Source organism: Ceratotherium simum, chromosome 35 (genome assembly GCF_057802395.1).
Source record: "Ceratotherium simum simum isolate JZ-2026a chromosome 35, ASM5780239v1, whole genome shotgun sequence".
Classification (NCBI taxonomy): Eukaryota; Metazoa; Chordata; class Mammalia; order Perissodactyla; family Rhinocerotidae; genus Ceratotherium; species Ceratotherium simum.
The window spans coordinates 58,467-76,894 of NC_141934.1; the positions used below are offsets into that span (position 1 = coordinate 58,467).

The 18,428-nt window shown below is 39.7% G+C and overlaps 1 protein-coding gene across 2 annotated transcripts in view; it reads right to left on the bottom strand.

The window, feature by feature from the left end:
* Positions 1-18,428, bottom strand: part of LOC147912384 (ral guanine nucleotide dissociation stimulator-like) — a 63,916-nt gene that overhangs the window by 9,368 nt on the left and 36,120 nt on the right. The window lies entirely within an intron of this gene.

Sequence of the window (18,428 nt, forward strand, 5' to 3'; positions counted from 1 at the left end):
CAGAATTCCTCTTTCACAAACTTATAACTTCTTTTTTACATTCAGAAATTGTCCCATGTCTTTCTTTTCCCTTCTAGTACTTGAGGACAAATTTATCTTTTTTAATCGACCAAACAAAACATTTTTATTCTTTGTTCCTTCTTTATACATCTTACTTTTTTGTACACAGACATATTTTTCTTAATTTTTTAGTAGCTTCAATCACATATATTAATTAGAAATTTTAACCCTTATAGACTTTGACTTCTAAGTAAAAACTAAGTAAGCAGTTATAAACTTTTTTACATTAGCATTTTGTGGATTGGAAAATTTATGAACACTTCATAACTTCTAGAAATATGTTACTTTATGGTACAATCTTTTAATAAAACACATGTTTACCAATAGACCTAAAACACCTTTTAGTTTTCCTGTAATGAAAAGCCAAAAGTAGACAAATGTACATTTAGCAATCAATGTCTAATATCTTATTTTATTTGGAAATGATGATACTCAGAGAATTTCCATCATAAAATTTAGCAAAACTCTAAAGTTTTAAGTTACCAGAAAGAGTTTGGAAGCTGTAACCACCATAACACATAATTATTGTATAAAGTTCATCCAACGTTCATCTTTTTCACAACTATTTAGTTACTTATTCCCAATAGTTATTTAGATTGCCTACAAGACTTCATAAGACTTCAGATAAAATTAGCCATCATTTAAATTACTATTTTTGTTAACCAGTTCTGTAATAGAAATAACATCAGTTTTTTCCTACAAAATTTCATGCAGTTTTCATCACTTCTTATACCTTTAAACACAGTCATCACTAAGATTTTTATCAATAGGTCTTGGTCTTATAACCTTGGACCAGGGGAGCATTCCCAGTCAGACATTTTAAAACATATTCAGGCAAGGTTGATGCAACCTCTCTATACAAAATCAGCTCAAACATTCCAACCTTTATAATCTCATCAACACTTACATTTTTACATGTTCTCAACTCAACTGCAACCTGAGTCAAGGTCTCAAGACTAGTCAAATTTTTCCCTTCTTTTTTCTAGCCTTAATTTTTAGGTACCAATTAAGCAATTATGTGAGAGCTCTCAAAACATTTTTTTCCCTAATTTAGAAGTTTTTCCAATTCAAAGGATCCGTCGTCTGGCCATTGACGAGTAGGATCTTCACTTGTATATTTATTCCAATAGTGACTCGAACCAATAAACCTTTTTAAGGAAAGACCCGGAGGTAACTTTCCACGCTTAGAATAAATCTTTCCCATGGACGCAAGAGGCGTCCCTGGTGAGGGCGCAGATGATGTAGCCCCCATGATCCACAGAATTTACTCCCAAAGATATTCAGACTCCCCTGAGAGCTTGGCACAGCCGGACAGAGACAGTTCGGAACCCCAGTGTACTCGACTGGCCACCAAGGTGCACCCCGGTAAATGCACCTTCCGTATGGTGGAGACCAAGGAGAATATTCTCACTGGTCACAAAGCCAAGTTTTCTCAGGACACAGAACAAGACAGAAGGAAAAATTTCATCCGGTTTTTTTTTTTTTTTTCTTATGTGCACAATGACAGCTTTAGCCACGCCTTAGGTCTCTTGGAGCCAAAATAATACCTGGGGGGGGAGGTGCCGCAGGGTTGGGGACCTGTGTGCTTTTACAGAGTACCTCATCGTTGCACGGACATTTTTCTTGCAGTTGGCGGGGGACCTGTGTCATCTACCCCGTTCCGTGACCCAACTTATCCTGTCACGGGAGTCTTCTGAAAGTGGCGAGCGCCCTAATGGCTCTTAACTGCTCGACCCGCGCCCACTTAAATTTGCGGCCTTTTTGGCTTCCAAGATGCCCTCGGCAATGACCTTCACTTCATGTGCATAATAACCCACAGCAAAGTTTGTAGACGCCGGTCTGGTGAGACCCGCAAACTCATCGGTCTGTGGGGCCGGCCCGGACAGCAGGCTAATAGGGCCTATGCCTGCGTCCTACCCTATGGTATTTCCTTCTTATGACAAAAGACACAGACAAAAGAGAAAAACAGAGACTACCTTTGGGAGGAAAAGGGATCAAGATCAAAAACCAAGAGTACTCTACCAAATTTAAACCAAGAGTCACTAAAAGCCCAAGAAAATAGTTTCCCAAATATTTTCTCCTGCCAATCTAAATTTAGAAAGAGAAAAGAATTCTCACCATTCCCTTCCGCCGGACTCCGCAGATAGAGATTCCGGGAGGCTGACGTGGTAAGAAATCTTACCTTTTTGCCGGCTTTTGTCAGGCGTTCCCGTATCTCATCATCTGCAGTAGTCCAGGGAGAAGGCAGGTCCTCCAGCTGTAGGATCTCATCCCGTCAAATGAGGTCCACGTGACGAACAAAAACAGAACAATGAACATCAAAGACACACCAAAACAAACAATCTCGCCCGGTTGGCGTCTCTACAAACCAACCGAAGGCGGCTTCAGATGGGAGGGTTTCAGATCCTCCCTGGGAAAAAGAGTGCCGTTTCTTTTTCCACCTGAAGGGTGGTGGTCAGGCTTTCCTGACTCCCCTTGTCCCTTGGGGCGTCCCCCAGGGTTGCAGCCTGCAGTTCCCAGCACGTCTGCCACTGCAGCCGCTTGGCCCTCACGGCCCGAAGCGGCGGCTGCCCAGATACCGAGACCAAAATAATGCTTCGCGGCGCCGCACACACTCACACACCCAGTCACTCAGGCTTACCTCCAAGGGGTCTTCGGAGTCTGGGGTGACCGCGCCGATCCCGGACGAGCCCCCAAATGTAGGATCCCAAAAAGGGAACCCCAACTCCACCCTCGGGAAGGCGCGGACCCACAGACACAGAAGACCGAGCTTGATGCAAACGCAAGAGGTAAGAGTTTTATTAAGCGGAGCTCCGGGCCGACACGTGTCTCTCGCAGGAGACAGAGGAGTCGACCCCGGACCTTAAAGGGCAATTTCTTATATAGGGTTTGGAAGCACAAAGCGGGAAAAGGTTGGCGTGGTCTTACATGATTGGCTAATTTAAAACATTTAAACAGTTACATTTTATGGCGCGAATTGCTATGGCGCGAAGCGATTATCAGGTTACACACACGCGTCCCCATCTGGACCCCCTCCACCCCGACCCTCCCAAACTTATCCCTCTGGAGCACTCTCTTGTTCTCAATTCTTCCCCGAACAGTTTAGGGTGGGTCTTTCATGAATAGAGTCAGTCAGGATTGATAAACGTTCCCTCCTATACCAGGAATCCTTAGGGCATGGAGGTGCCTGTCTCTAAGGTAGTAACTTTTAAATTTTTAATATAATTTACTTCCTTCAAGAACATATGCACAGGATATTTAGATTTATATCAGCATGTGCATTTGCTGGTGTCTGAGAACAAAGCAAATGAATGGATAAAAGAGGCAGATTGGAGAGACCCCCTGGAGGATTTCCATAAGCATGAGGCTCACCACCTTAAGGAGTGTAGGAATATTGCTCGAAACTTACACAAAGCCATTTCAGTAGTTTTTCCCAGGAGGATAGATTGGGCTAAAGTCCATCAATGTAAGCATAGACCCGAGGAATCTATCTTTGATTATTTCGAAAGGCTTAAGAAAACCTTCAAACAGCATTCTGGGGTGGCTCCTGAATGTTTTGAGGATCATTAAAATGATTCAATTTTCAATTCAATTTCCTTGGAAGGATTAGATGAGGAATTAGCAAAATTAGTTAAGAGACATGAACTGGATTGGACTTTAATGCACACTAGTGCTCTTGTCACTATTACAGATAAACTATCTAAAACCCTCCAGAGGGCCGGCCCCGTGGCTTAGCGGTTAAGGGCACGCGCTCCGCTGCTGGCAGCCCGGGTTCGGATCCCAGGCGCACACCACTTCTCCGGAAAATGCTGGGGATGCATCCCACATACAGCAACTGGAAGGATGTGTAGCTATGACATAAACTATCTACTGGGGCTTTGGAGGGAAAAAATAAATAAATAAAATCTTTAAAACCCTCCAGCAAAAAAAAAAGGCCACTAAGGTTATGAGTATACAGCTACAACAGCTTAGTGGCCCAACAAACGCCATCCTTTTAAAATCTGACCAGAAACGAAATCACCGTGTTTGTTACTATTGCAAAAATCCTGGTCATTTCAAACAAGACTGCCATAAACTCAAATGGGATTTAGGGGGTGACAACAAAACACAGGAATAGGGCTGCTCCAAGGATTACGAGAGGGCATTTCCCCTCCTCCTCACAAATGCCTTAGGGGAAATTAGATAAATAATGGAGGAGAAACTTTAAAGGTCCTTGTAGATACCGGGGCTACCTTATCTGTCCTCAACCCTACCCTTATTCATTGCCCTCTCCCTCGGAGTAAACGGGCAGTTGAAATGGTAGAGGTTTCGAATTTTCCAATGTAGGTTTTTAAATCAGAACCAATAATTTTTCAATTAAGAACCATCACAGTAAAAATGTGTTTCTCCTGGTTAAATGTGCTCCAATTCATTTGATTGGACGAGATCTTCTAGAACCATACAACGTCCATATTGCCTTTTCACGAAAGGGCAAAATGATTCTAGATTCAGAAAATCGGGATGCTGACCAGACTGTAATTGCTGAAAGGTTGATGATTGTGAAATCAATGACTCAAATAAAAGAGAAAATTGATGACCTGTTATTACAAGTGCCTAGAGAATTATGGTCATCATCCTCTTCAGATGTTGGGAAAATTAAATCAGCCACTCCTATTAAGGTGACTGTTGACAACCCTAAGCCTCTATCTAATATTCGGCAATATCCACTTAGACCAGAGGCATTAAATGGGATAAACCCTATCATTCAGGATTTCTTGAAAAGAGACTTATAATTCCTTGTACTAGTCCCTGTAATACACCTATCTTGCCTGTAAAAAGCCAAATGGGAAAGGCTGGAGATTTGTTCAAGACCCGAGAGCTATAAATAACATCGTGATTCCCCGACATCCTGTGGTTCCTAACCCACACACTTTGCTCTCGGCCATTCCAACTAACAGCCGCTATTTCTCAGTCACTGATTTATGCAGTGCCTTCTTCAACATTCCCGTAGAAAATAATAGTCAATATCTTTTTCCTTCACGTGGGAAGATCGTCAGGATACCTAGACAGTTATGCCACAGGGCTATACTGAGACGCCCACTTATTTTTCCCGGATACGCCAGGCTGATTTAGTGAATATAGAATTCCCTAATGACTCCACTTTAATTCAATATGTGGATGATTTCTCTTGTGTTCAAACACTAAGTTGGATTCTGAGAAGGACACAATTTATCTGTTGCAACAGCTAGCATCTAAGGGGCATAAAGTGTCCAAGGACAAATTGCATTTTTGCCTGCCTGTTGTAAAATATCTAGGACACTTGATATCTAAGGATGGACAGTTGATTGATTTTGAAAGGATTAAAGGAATCCTGGCTTTTTCTCTCCCTAAGACAAAGAAACAGTTGAGGATTCCTAGGACTAACTGGATATTGCAGGAACTGGGTACCTAACTTTTCACTTATTGCCCAGCCCTTATATACATTACTAAAGTCTGACCAGCCTGATGTAATTGAATGGACACCAGAAGGAGAGAAGGCAGTAACTACCTTTAAGTCTGTTTTGGCCCAAGCACCAGCCTTAGGACATCCTAATTACAGCTTGCCATTTTTCCTCTTCGTACATGAAGATAAAGGAAATGTTTTAGGTATCTTAACTCAAAAACACGGAGGTCGACATCGACCTATAGGGTATTATAGTCAGCAGTTAGACTCAGTGGCAAAAGGGCTTCCGCCTTGTATGAGAGCCATTTCAGCAGCAGCGCTCTTATGCAAGACCACTGAAGAAATAGTGATGGGGTCTCCTTTGACTATCTATGTTCCTCACTCAGTCTAATCTCTCCTAAAATCTCATCACACTCAGCATTACTCTGTCAGCTGACTAGCCTCCTATGAAGCTCTGTTGCTCTCTGCTCCTAATATTACCTTAGCCCGGTGTAATAATCTTAACCCTGCAACTTTACTTCCAGCATCACAAGAAGAAGATGCCCACTACTACATTTATTAACTAATTACCTACTTACTCCTAGGAATGATTTGCAAGAAACTCCCATTGATAATGCTGATCTAATTTGGTTTACAGATGGATCTTACTCAAAGGATGAACAAGGGTGTTATCGGGCTGGATATGCAGTAACGTCCTCAGTAGACGTAATTTACCAGAGATAAAGTCAGCACAGCAAGGCGAGTCAATTGCTTTAACTCGAGCTTGTCAATTGGCCAGAGACCAGGTAGCAAATATCGACACTGACAGCCGTTATGCTTTCGGAGTAGCACATGACTTTGGAATGCTGTGGAAACAACGAGGGTTTTTAACCTCTTCAGATCAGCCTATAAAGACGGAGAAACAGGTTGCAGAATTATTACATTCTATACAGCTGCCGAGACAACTAGCGATTATTAAAATACTAGGGCATTCCAAATCTGATACTTTGGAAGCTAAAGGAAACAGGCTTGCTGATGCAGCTGCTAAACAAGCAGCCTTGAAGGCTCGCCCTACCCAGCCTCGAGAATGCCTGCTGCTTCCTAGTAACTCTGCTAACCCAGTAAAAGACTTCCTTCTACAGGCCCAAGAAGCGGCCACGGAAGAAGAAAAACAGATATGGCGGTCAAAAGGGGGAATTTTAGACCCCCCTCACAGATGTGGTTTGGGCCCAATAGGAAACCCATGATACTTGTTGGAGCACAATTGCCCCTGCTCCAGCATACACACCAACTAACCCACTGGGCACCTGAAAAGATGATTTTATGGGGAAAACAATACTTTTGGAAACTTTCTCCCACAGTGGCCCATAAAACTTATACTCGTTGTGTTATATGCCCAAAGTAGAATCCAGGGAAACCACTTCATGGGTCACAAGGTCACTTTCCCCTTCCTAAGGGACCCTTTGAGGTATGGCAATTGGACTTTGTCTAAATGCCACCACCTCAAGGATATAAATACATCTTGGTAATGATCTGTATGTTCTCACATTGGGTTGAGGCCCTTCCTTGCAGAAGAACAACGGCTCTTACAGTAGGTAAATTACTATTAGAGAGAATAATTCCTGCTTGGGGAATTCCTACCGAGTTACATAGTGACAAGGGAACTCATTTCACTGGACAAATAATTAAATCTATTTGTAATATTTGGCCAATAATGCAGCATTTCCACTGCGTTTACCATCCCCAATCCTCAGGATTGGTGGAAAGAACTAATAGCACGATCAAACTTCAATTGGCAAAGCTTTCAGAAGCATTTAATCTCTCATGGCCAAAAGGTCTTCCGTTAGTGCTCCTCAGTCTTAGATCTACATCATTTGGTAAATATCGACTGTCTCCTTTCGAAATAATAACTGGACGACCTATGCAATTAGATGAAGAAATGTATGAACCAACTTTACTTAAAGGAGATATTTTACATTATTGTCAAGGTCTCATTGAGGGTCTTAAAAGAAATGAGAAACTGGTAGCTAATTCTTTTCACAGTAAGCTCCCGGGAGACGAAGACCTTAAGGATCATGGATTACAACCTGGAGATTTTCTTTATTGGAAAAGACACCTGATAAAGGACTCTTTGCAGCCCCGTTGGAAAGGACCATGTCAGGTGCTTTTAACCAATCCATGTGCTGCAAAATTAAAAGGCGTAGACTCATGGATTCACATTTCTCATTTAACATAGTCTTCTCCACCTGAATGGACTTCAACTCCAGTCTCTGACACCCAACTTCGACTGACCAAGACGAATATCTCCAAACCATGATGAGAAGAAGATGACATCTGTTGTAGACAGCTGTCCCGAGACTCTGGACCAGGCCCGTATTCCTAACCTTATATCTCCTCATTTAAACCCTTGTAGTGTTTAAGCTTTATGTAATTGCTAAAATAATCAATTTCTAGATTGCCTTACCATTTTCCTACACCAATGCTTTACCCTTCAACTTTATAAGATAGATCAGAACCTAATTACAAAACCTTTTGTTGATTACAAAAAAAAAAATGCCATTCAAGGTTTCCCTAATGCTTTGTTTTTCCAGTCTACATCTGAATGGACCTCTGATGGCAATGTTTTTCTGCAATGGGCACATTTCTTTGCTACACACAAAAATCAGTCCAATTGTTGGCTATGTGGCCAACTTCCGCTTTCTAACACCTCTGGGTTGCCTTGGTGGGTCTTTCCCTTTCGAGGCACAGATTGGAAAGCTCTAAAGCAATTTATTGTGATAGAAAGATCTAGTTCTAATGTTCACAGTTCATCTGATATTACTAATTATGATCCTGAAACATGGTCAATAGCCCATACTATTAATAATACAGGACACGGTTATTCTTTTTCTGTTACTCAAACCATCCAATTATCCGAACAAATTGCAGATAAACAAAAGAAACCAGACATTACAGTAAAAACTATGGAAGGTTTCACACAAATTTGGATGGGTATGTTTGGCTTACTCCTAGCCATGGATCTTTAAACATACCAGCACCTTTATGTTGGGAACAGAGAAATCATTCCAAACAAAATCTACCAAATTACACTCTAAAGATGGGCTGGATATCCCCCGAGTAATGTCAGAATACTATTATACATAAAAAAAGTGATTGGTTTGGAACAGACTGGTCTCGAAGACCAGGCGTCTATTGGATGGCTCCTAATGGAACTCAATGGTTATGTGGAACAAATCTCTAGCCTTGGCTGCCACCAGGATGGCTAGGGCGCTGCACTCTTGGCTTCTCTTGGATACAGGGAAAGATTCGACCAGAGCTAATATCTGTGGCCAATCTGCCTTTCCTTAAGGCCAGATGGGCTCATTCAGTGTTCCACTGGTATGACCACCTAGCAGCTATATTTGCTCCTTCCTTGGGGCTGGAAGACGTCATATCACATATAGAGGCTCTGACAAAATTTACTCAACAAGCCCTTAACGATAGTCAGGCAAGAATAGCTTTCTTAAATACTGAAATGTCTTTAATGAGAAAAGCTGTCCTTCAAAATAGAATGGCCTTAGATATTCTTACAGCAACCCAAGGTGGTACACGTGCGATCATTCAAACTGAATGCTGTATGTTTATGCCTGACGAGTCTTCCAATGTGTCATCTCTACTAAAGCACATGAAAAAACAGGTGAATGCTTTAAGCGATCCTATACCCAGCCTTGATTTGTTTGGTTGGCTCCCTCCTGGTATTGGTTCCCTTTTTCGATCTGGATTGCAATTCCTATTTCTATTACTTCTTGGAATTCTTGTACTAATCATAATATTCAAACTGATTATTGTTTTCTTTACTTAGTGTTGTAAGACTGGCATGCAAACTAGAGTAATGGTGGCTCAGTGACTTGAGATGGCCAATCAATCTTATAACCCTGGACAAATTTCCTTTTCTGATAAGGACTATGCCTAAAAACTCATTTTAAACTAATCTTTTTAAAAAATGTTTAATTACGGGCTGGCCCCATGGCTTAGCGGTTAAGTGTGTGTGCTCTGCTGCTGGCGGCCCGGGTTCAGATCCCAGGTGGGCACCGACGCACTGCTTCTCCGGCCATGCTGAGGCCGCGTCCCACATACAGCAACTAGAAGGATGTGCAGCTGTGACGTATAATCATCTACTGGGGCTTTGGGGGAAAAAAATAAATAAAAATAAAAAGAATCCCCATTCTTATAAAAAAATGTTTAATTATTATCATTGTTACCGTACTTGTTCTATAATTGTGCACAATGTAACATAAGGGGCTATATATATTTAAAAATATATATTTTTTAATATAAAATAAAAATAAATATAATATAAAATATAAAAAATATTAAAAAAAGTGCATATACAATGTTTGTGCAACAACCTAAAATTAATCCAAAACCCATGAAATGCTTCCTCTGTTTATATATATATATATATATATATATATATATATATATATATATATATATATATATACCTCTTTGCTTGTCCACAATATCCAACTAATTCCACCCAACGTGAACAACTGGGCAAATAGACGAGATAAAAGCCTGGCACTGAGGGACATGATAGACCCAGGGCATGCAGGAACCACCCTGGCTCTGAGGGACAATATTTTGGTCATCAATGCTTTCTATTGAAAGATTATACATCAAAAGGGGGAAAATGATAAATAAATGGCCAGTGATAGGATATATGGGAGCACATGAGAAAACAATTTGGTGTAAAACTATTTGGGCTTGACCATTTTTTTTTTTCCAAAAGGGGCCTGTAGCCTCTGTTCATCCATTATATACCCACTTTAAGCAATTAACATGTCCCAAAGACAAGAACAATGCCCTTAAGATGTAAATGCAACTTCCCCCACATTGGCATTTCCTTAAGGATAAGCATTTCTCCCTAGGCTAGGATTTGATTGCTGTGCTCATCTTGTGACCACCCAACTTGAGACAACAGCCACGCCCATGGAGACAGCAGACCTGATACCCACTGTGTCCATCAATCAACGTGCCAACAAGTCAATGTCATGGCTATTGTAAAAGGGACATTGCAATCACATGTGGTACACGCTCTTTGATGGTATATAAGCACTCTGTACACCCCACTTCTTTGGAGTGCTCCCATTCTTCATGAAAGGACTCCTCCGGGCTATATGGTTCTCAAAGGTTGGCTCATAATAAACTCAACCCAATTTTGATTTATATATTGGTTATAGATTATTTGCATTGACATTCTATTTGTCCCTCCAGTATCTAAACACAGCACCTGACACATTTGGGGCACTCAGAAAATGTTTGATGAGTGAATAAGTATGTGGGAGACCACACTTGGTGGAGCAGAAGGGGCTTTTTTTTTTTTTTTTAATTTTTTATTTATTTTTCCCCCAAAGCCCCAGTAGATAGTTGTACGTCATAGCTGCACATCCTTCTAGTTGCTGTATGTGGGACGCGGCCTCAGCATGGCCGGAGAAGCGGTGCGTCGGTGCGCGCCCAGGATCTGAACCCGGGCCGCCAGCAGCGGAGCCCACGCACTTGACCGCTACGCCACGGGGCCGGCCCCAGAAGGGGCTTTTTGGGGAGTGGTAGAAAATTCGCTCACATTCCTACCATAGTAGTTGAGGCTGTGGGCTTTGGACCAGTTTGTCTGGGCACCAATCCCAGTTATTCCACTTTTAACTGGGGAATCTGTGCAAAATATTTACTCTCTGAGCCTTAGTTTCCTCATCTATAAAATGGGGCTACTGATAACTCCTGTCTCATAGGGTTTTAGTGAGATTGAAATGCATTAACTAATATAAAGTGCTTAGAAGAGCTCCTGGCACATAGTAGGCACTTAAATGTTAGCTGTTATGTTATCATTATTGCTCTTATTTCTGAGCAATACTCTGGTTTTGAAAAGATGCTTTCATAATATAGTTGATCCTCATTATTTGTGGATTCCGTGTTTGCACACTTGCCCACTAGCTAAAATGAACTGGCAGCCCCCAAATCAACACTCTCAGGGCTTTCATGTCCATTTGCAGATATGCACAATGTGTTGAAAAATTTGATTCACTCGACGTGCATGTTCCCAGCTGAGGGGAACAAGGTGACGCTCTGCCCTCTTGTTTCAGCCCATACTGTAAACAAGTGTCCTTCTTGCAGTCTATTTAGTGCCCCATTTCTTATCTTTTTGTGCGTTGTGTTGGTGACTTTGCTGTTTAATATGTCCCCCATGTGTAGTGCTGCAATGCTGCCTGGTGTTCCTCAGGGCAAGAGGCTGTGACGTGCCTTTACAGAGAAAGTATGTGTGTTAGACAAGCTTCTTTCAGTCACGAGTTACAGTGCTGTTGGTGTGAGTTCAATGTTAATATATCAACAATATATATTAAATAAGGTGACTTTAAAGAGAAACACAGAAAACAAGGTTATGTATTGATCAGTTGAAGAAAATGTGACTAAGGCTTGCAGGAACCTAACCCTGCATTTCCCGTAGGAGCAGTGGGTCATATTCACTGATTCAGTGTTCACAGTGAATTTATAGAATGTCACACTGTGCATAATGAGAACTGACTGTATCTTATGTAATCCTCACATACTCCTTTATAGTAGATACGGTAGGGAACAGGTGTCCACATTTTACTATTAAAGTAAGGCTATTAAAGACCTTATGAGCCAAGTAGAGAATTTAAAATGTCTTGTGCTCACCATAAGAGCCATGAATTTTTTTTTTCTTTGGTGAGGAAGATCAGCCCTGAACTAACATCTATAGCCAATTCTCCTCTTTTTGCTGAGGAAGACTGGCCCTGGGTTAACATCTGTGCCTATCTTCCTCCATTTTATATGGGACGCCGCCACAGCATGGCCTGACAAGCGGAGCATTGGTGCGCGCCTGGGATCTGAACCTGGGCTGCCAGCAGCACAGTGTGAGCACTTAACTGCTATGTCATGGGGCTGGCCCCTAGCCATGAGTTTTTGAGCAAGGAAGAACTATGATGAACTGATGTTTAAGGAACAATTACCTGGCAAGAGAATGTAGCATTGAGAGGAAGAGGGAGAACTGAGCCGGAAAGGAGAACCAGCTGTGAGACTCTCCAAGTATTCCCATTGCTAGGTGAGGAGATTCAGAGCTAAGGTGCTGATGTGATAAAGGAAAAGTAGCAGCCAAAGGATGAAATAATGGATTTGGTAACCATATATAGGGTGTAAGTTAGGCTGTGGTTCTCAAAGTGGGGTCCCTGGACCAGCAGCATCAGCATCACCTGGGAACTGGGTAGAGATGCAAATTCTCAGGTGCTGCTGCAGACCTGCAGAACTGGAAACTCTGGGGTGGGGCCTGGCAATCTGGGTTTCAACAAGGCCTCCTGGTGCTTCTGGTGCCCATCAAGTTTAAGAGCCAGGGAATTAAAGACATGATTCCAAGACGTCACCATGCCCAGGTAAGCTGCAAGGCAGGGAGGTGGTATTTGTTTGGAGGATAAGACGCATTTTAAGGTTTAGGAAAAAGTAGTTCAGCGTCTGTTTCATTTTAACGGTGCCAAAGATGCCATTTTAGCTCTCTGCCTGTGAAGCTCTTTTGTTCACAACATGTTCTCCTTCAGAGAGGCCTTGGTAAGTTATTTACCACTTACCACATGTTCTGAGAGTCCCTTCCTTCTTGAAATTCCCTTTCAGACTTGAATACGTACTTGATTTTTGTGCACAAGCTCCTCTATTTAAGATCTGGATTTCTTGGGCCGGCCCCGTGTCTTAGCAGTTAAGTGCACGCGTTCTGCTGCTGGCGGCCCAAGTTCTGATCCCAGGCGCGCACCGACACACCGCTTGTCTGGCCATACTGAGGCTGTGTCCCACATGCAGCAACTAGAAGGATGTGCAGCTATGACATACAACTATCTACTTGGGCTTTGGGGGAAAAATGAATAAAAAAATAAAATTAAAAAAAACAAATAAAATCTGGATTTCTCTTCCTATAGGATCGTGTATGGCACATACAGACTTACTGTAAATTTGGAATGCCTTTGGTTTGTTCCAAAACCTTAGAATGTTTTAGAATTTAGAACCTGATGAATAGAGAATTTATCTGCTTCTGTGTAGGACTCATATTTTTCAGATGTCTAGAGGTATCCCAACTTTCCAGTAACGTGACCTTAGATTTAGTGGAACTTGAAAATCCTAATATAGCAGAAAATGAATTACATCTCTCACATTAACATTTACAAAATAAATGATCACAATGTTGACTTTCCAATAATGACTTTCTATATTCTAGGCTCTGAAAGTATCTTGCTTACATAATAAACATGATAAAGTTTCAAAGATGAGCTAATTAACTTTTCGGCAAAAGCTTTGCTTGAGTGTATCTTGGCTTCCTTTTTGACAGTTTTAGCCTTAATGTTACAGTAATATTTTCTTTTTCTGGGAATCAGTTAATCTTGTATTTGGTGAATATTTTAATTTTTAATGGCCGCTTGTGTTTTGTGATATGCACATGTTCAAACAATCTATAAGAACTAACCATTACCACCCACATATAAGATTATACAGGAATGGAAGAATTTTGGCTGATTTATTGTATATAATTGCTCAGCCAAAGCAGATGGCAGACTCTACCACTTACAATGATTTAGGGGTTTGAAGCAGTATTTTTAAATACAAATAATCTCAAAATTGGTAATATATAAAGTATATTACTTACTGTGGTAACTAACCAAAATAGTTAAATTTGTTATCTTTCCTCCATTTATAAGGATGCACCCATTATATAGATTCTGTACAAAATTGCAAAGATCACTTTTTTCCTTTTCAAAATTTATTTATTTTAATTTTCAATAGTGAGAACCTTAGTGTTGGGTAAACTGCTGCACAATTACTGGAAATGCTGAGAGTCTTTTTGAAAAGTGTAGAAATCTAAAGATAATGAAAAGTACATTTCTCCAATGTCAAGTCCCTTGAGGATCTGATAGGCCTCTGTCTAGTTACACCCTGAAGAGATGGAAGATTAAACACCAGCACAGGACACAAGGGAAGAGGCTGCCAACTTGAGGGCTTCCCACGGACCACAGAGTGCCTGGCAGACTCTTGGAGATTAAATCTGGACTTTGTCCATGGGTAGGCCCTGAGAGGAGGATTTTGCTTGATTGACCAGAGAATAGACAACCTTTTTTCTTGATAACAAGTAATACTTACCATGTAAATTTCTTTATTAATCTCTGAATAAATAAAAAAATATAACCCGTATAGAAATCAACTCTTACTGACAAGCCCTGCAGCCTTCTCTAGAGACCTCAACAGAAAATGTCTCAGCTGACTGTGAATTGCTGTTCTCTGAAAGCCAACCAGCCCTTCACTGATGTCCCTGAATAAGGAAGACCAGATACAATTCTTGATGATGTTTAGCTGAATTCAGACCCAAAAATCCTACCCCCAGTTGGCTCCTCTGTGAGAATGGATGGCCGGCCTTATTTCACAGGCTGGGCAGTTGAGGTTTCAGATGAGCTTAATTGCTCTGTTCCCCAAGTATGGAAAAGGAGGATTGTGACATTGATCCAGGGCTGAGATTTTGCAGATAAAGATAGGGTCATAGAGGGGAACAAACATTTCAGCAAATTGATTTTTTTTCTCTACAGTGGAAGTAATTTAAGAAGCAGATTGTCTCTTAATCGAACTTCTCTTCCCTGTTCTCTATCTGTAATATCGTCGTAAAAACTCTCTCTATAAAAATTTCAGTCTTTTTCTTTGCAGTCTATTATCATCTTTATGAATTCTTTGACTTCACCACCTTCTTGGCACCCCAACACTAGCCATTGTGATATTATCATAGATTCAGTTTTGCAATTTCATCCTCTTATCTCTATTTCCTCTGCCATTTTGTTAGTTTTAGTTCTTATTGTATCTTATGCTTGAAAACATTTGAAGCTTACAGAGTATATCAGTTCCTTATTTTCTCAACTTTTGATTATCTAAGTGGCCTCAACTATCACTCTTTTTAAAAAAATGAAATACATAGAACAATACGCTGTCATAAAATGACCACTTATAAAATTAAGTTCAACCTGAAATCCCTCCCCACTTAACAGAGACCATCTTTTATAATTCACCATGCTTTAGTTTGGGCAAGGTTAGTTTATCAATGATTTTTGGATGTTTTAAACAATATGAGACAAATACAGTGTAAGCTGAAATTGTTAATCTTGCAGAAGTTGTAGAATTTCCTGATGGTTAGGGAAGTTGATGGTAGAGAACTTGAATCATATGAAAAGTAGTTGATTAATTAGCACCTGACAGAGTTTGCTAATTTGGTAAGGATGATGCTATGACATGTTGAAAAGATAATTTTGCATATCAGAGTATTGTCAGAGGCCACTGGGAAAATTCATAATGTTCTCAAAACTACAAAAAATGACCATTTTTTCATAAAAGGTGTCATGCATGATGGCATCATATACTTCTGTCAGAAAATTTGCAATGAAGAAAATTAACACTTGAGTCATTTTAATTCTAACAATTTGTTTATGTTACTATTTGTTTATGTTACTATTAGGTTAAAAAATCTTTTTAGAAATAAAGTGATAAGTGATGTACTTGCTTAATTTTTAATTTTTTTTAGGAAAAAAATTTTTCACATTAAAAAAATATTATTTGTATTACTTTATGTTGAATTTATTCCTGGGCCCAAAGACTTTCTTTTAATTAACTAACACCAATCCTTTTCAAACTATTCCAAAAAGTCAAAGAAGAGAGAATGCTTCTAAAGTCACCCTAGGGTGTTAGCACTACCCTGATATCAAAGCCAAAGACACTAAGAGAAAAGAAAACTACATGTCAATATCTTTGATGAATAGTGATACAAAAATCCTCAATAAAACATTAACAAACCAAATTCAGCAGCATATTGAAAGGATTATACATCGTTTTTATGTGAGATTTATTCCTGGAATGCAAGGATGTTTCAATATATGAAAATGAATCAATGTAATAAACCACATTAACAGAATGAAGGAAAAAAACACCTGATCATCTTGATGGATGCAGAAAAAGTCTTTGACAAAAGTAAACATGCTTTCATGTTAAAAACACTAAAAAACCCTCAGAGAAAAATGAAGCTACTTCAACATAATAAAAGCCATATATAGAAATCCACAGAGAACATCGAACTCATGGGCGAAAGACTGAAAGCTTTTTCTCTAAGATCAGGAACAAGGCAAGAATACCCACTTTCACCACTTCTATTCTACATGGTATTAGAAGTTCTAGCCAAAACAATTAAGCAAGACAAAGAAAGAAATATCATCCAAATTGGAAAGGAAGAAGTAATATTATATTTGTTTACAAATAATATCTTATACGTTGATACCCCTAAAAATTCCACAAAACAAACTGTTAGAACTAATAAATTCTGCAGAGTAGTGGAACACAAAATCAACATGAAAAAATTAGTTGTTCTTCTATACATTAATAATAAGTAATCTGAAAAAGAAATTTACAAACTTTACATTTTTATTTACAATAGCATCAGAAAGAGTAAAACACTTAAGAATCAACTTACACAAGGAGATAAAAACTCCATTGATGTTTTTTACAAAAATAGAAAAATCTATCCTAAAATTCATATGGACTCTCAAGGGACCCTGAATAGCCAAAACAATCTAGAAAAAGAAGAACAAAGTTGGAGAACTCGCACTTTCTGATTTCAAAACTTACTACAAAGTAATCAAAACAGTGTGGTACTGGCATAAATAAACACAATATACTAACGAAGTAGTATACAGAGCCCTGAAATAAACCTTTACATATACGGTCAAATGATTTTTGACAAGAGTGCAAAGACTATTCATTGGAGAAAGGATAAGTTTTTCAACAAATGGTGCTGGGAAAACTGGATACCCACATGCAAAAGAATGAGGTTGGACCCTTACCTCACAGGATATATGAAAACTAACTCCAAATGGATCAAAGATATAAATGTTAGAGTTGAAGCTATAAAATCCTTAGAAGAAAACACAGGGAAAAAGCTGCATGTCATTGGGTCCAAATGCCATTGCCAACAATGATTTCTTTAATATGACACCAAAGACATAAGCAACAAAAAAAAAATAACAAATTGGACTTCATTAAAATGCAAAGGTTTTCTGTATCACAAGATAAAATCAACAGAGTAAAAAGGCAACACACAGAATGGCTGAAAATATTTGCAAATCACATATCTGATAAGGGATTAATAACTAGAATATATAAAGAACTCCTACAACTCAACAATAAAAAAAAACCCAATTTAAAAATGCACAAAGGACTTGAATACACATTTCTCCAAAGAAGATATAAAATGGCCAATAAACACATGAAAAGATGCTCAACATCACAAAGTATCAGGAAAATGCAAAATAAAACCACAATGAGATACCTCTTCACACCCATTAGGATAGTTACTATCACAAAATAAGAAAATAACATGTGTTGGCAAGGATGTTGAGAAATTGGAACCCTTATACTTTGATGGTGAGAATATAAAACTGGAAAACAGTATGGCAGTTCCTTCAAAAATTAAAAATAGAATTACCATATGATCTAGAATTTCCACTTATGGGTTCTGAAATAATAGAAAATATATTTATTGGTGTCTGCCTCCAATTCCTGGCACAGAGTTATTGAAGCCCTTGTACTTTCCTCAACGATAAGAACACTAGGAACATCTCTTGCTCTAATATTTGTCTTTGACCCCATCCCTGACACAGAGCTCCTAAAACCCTTGTAATTTCCTAAGTGATAAGAACACTAGGAGAATCTTGTTCTATTGAGGCAACTCTGGGTGGGCTCCTGGATGGGGGCTGGTGACCAGAAAGACCAAGCCCTCATTAGAAGCTTGGAATTTTTCGCCCTCCTCTTTATCCTCCAGAGAAGGGAGAGGGGCTGGAAACTGAGTTAATAATTGATCATGCCTATGTGAGGGAACCTCCATAAAAATCCCAATAGAAGGAGGTTCAGA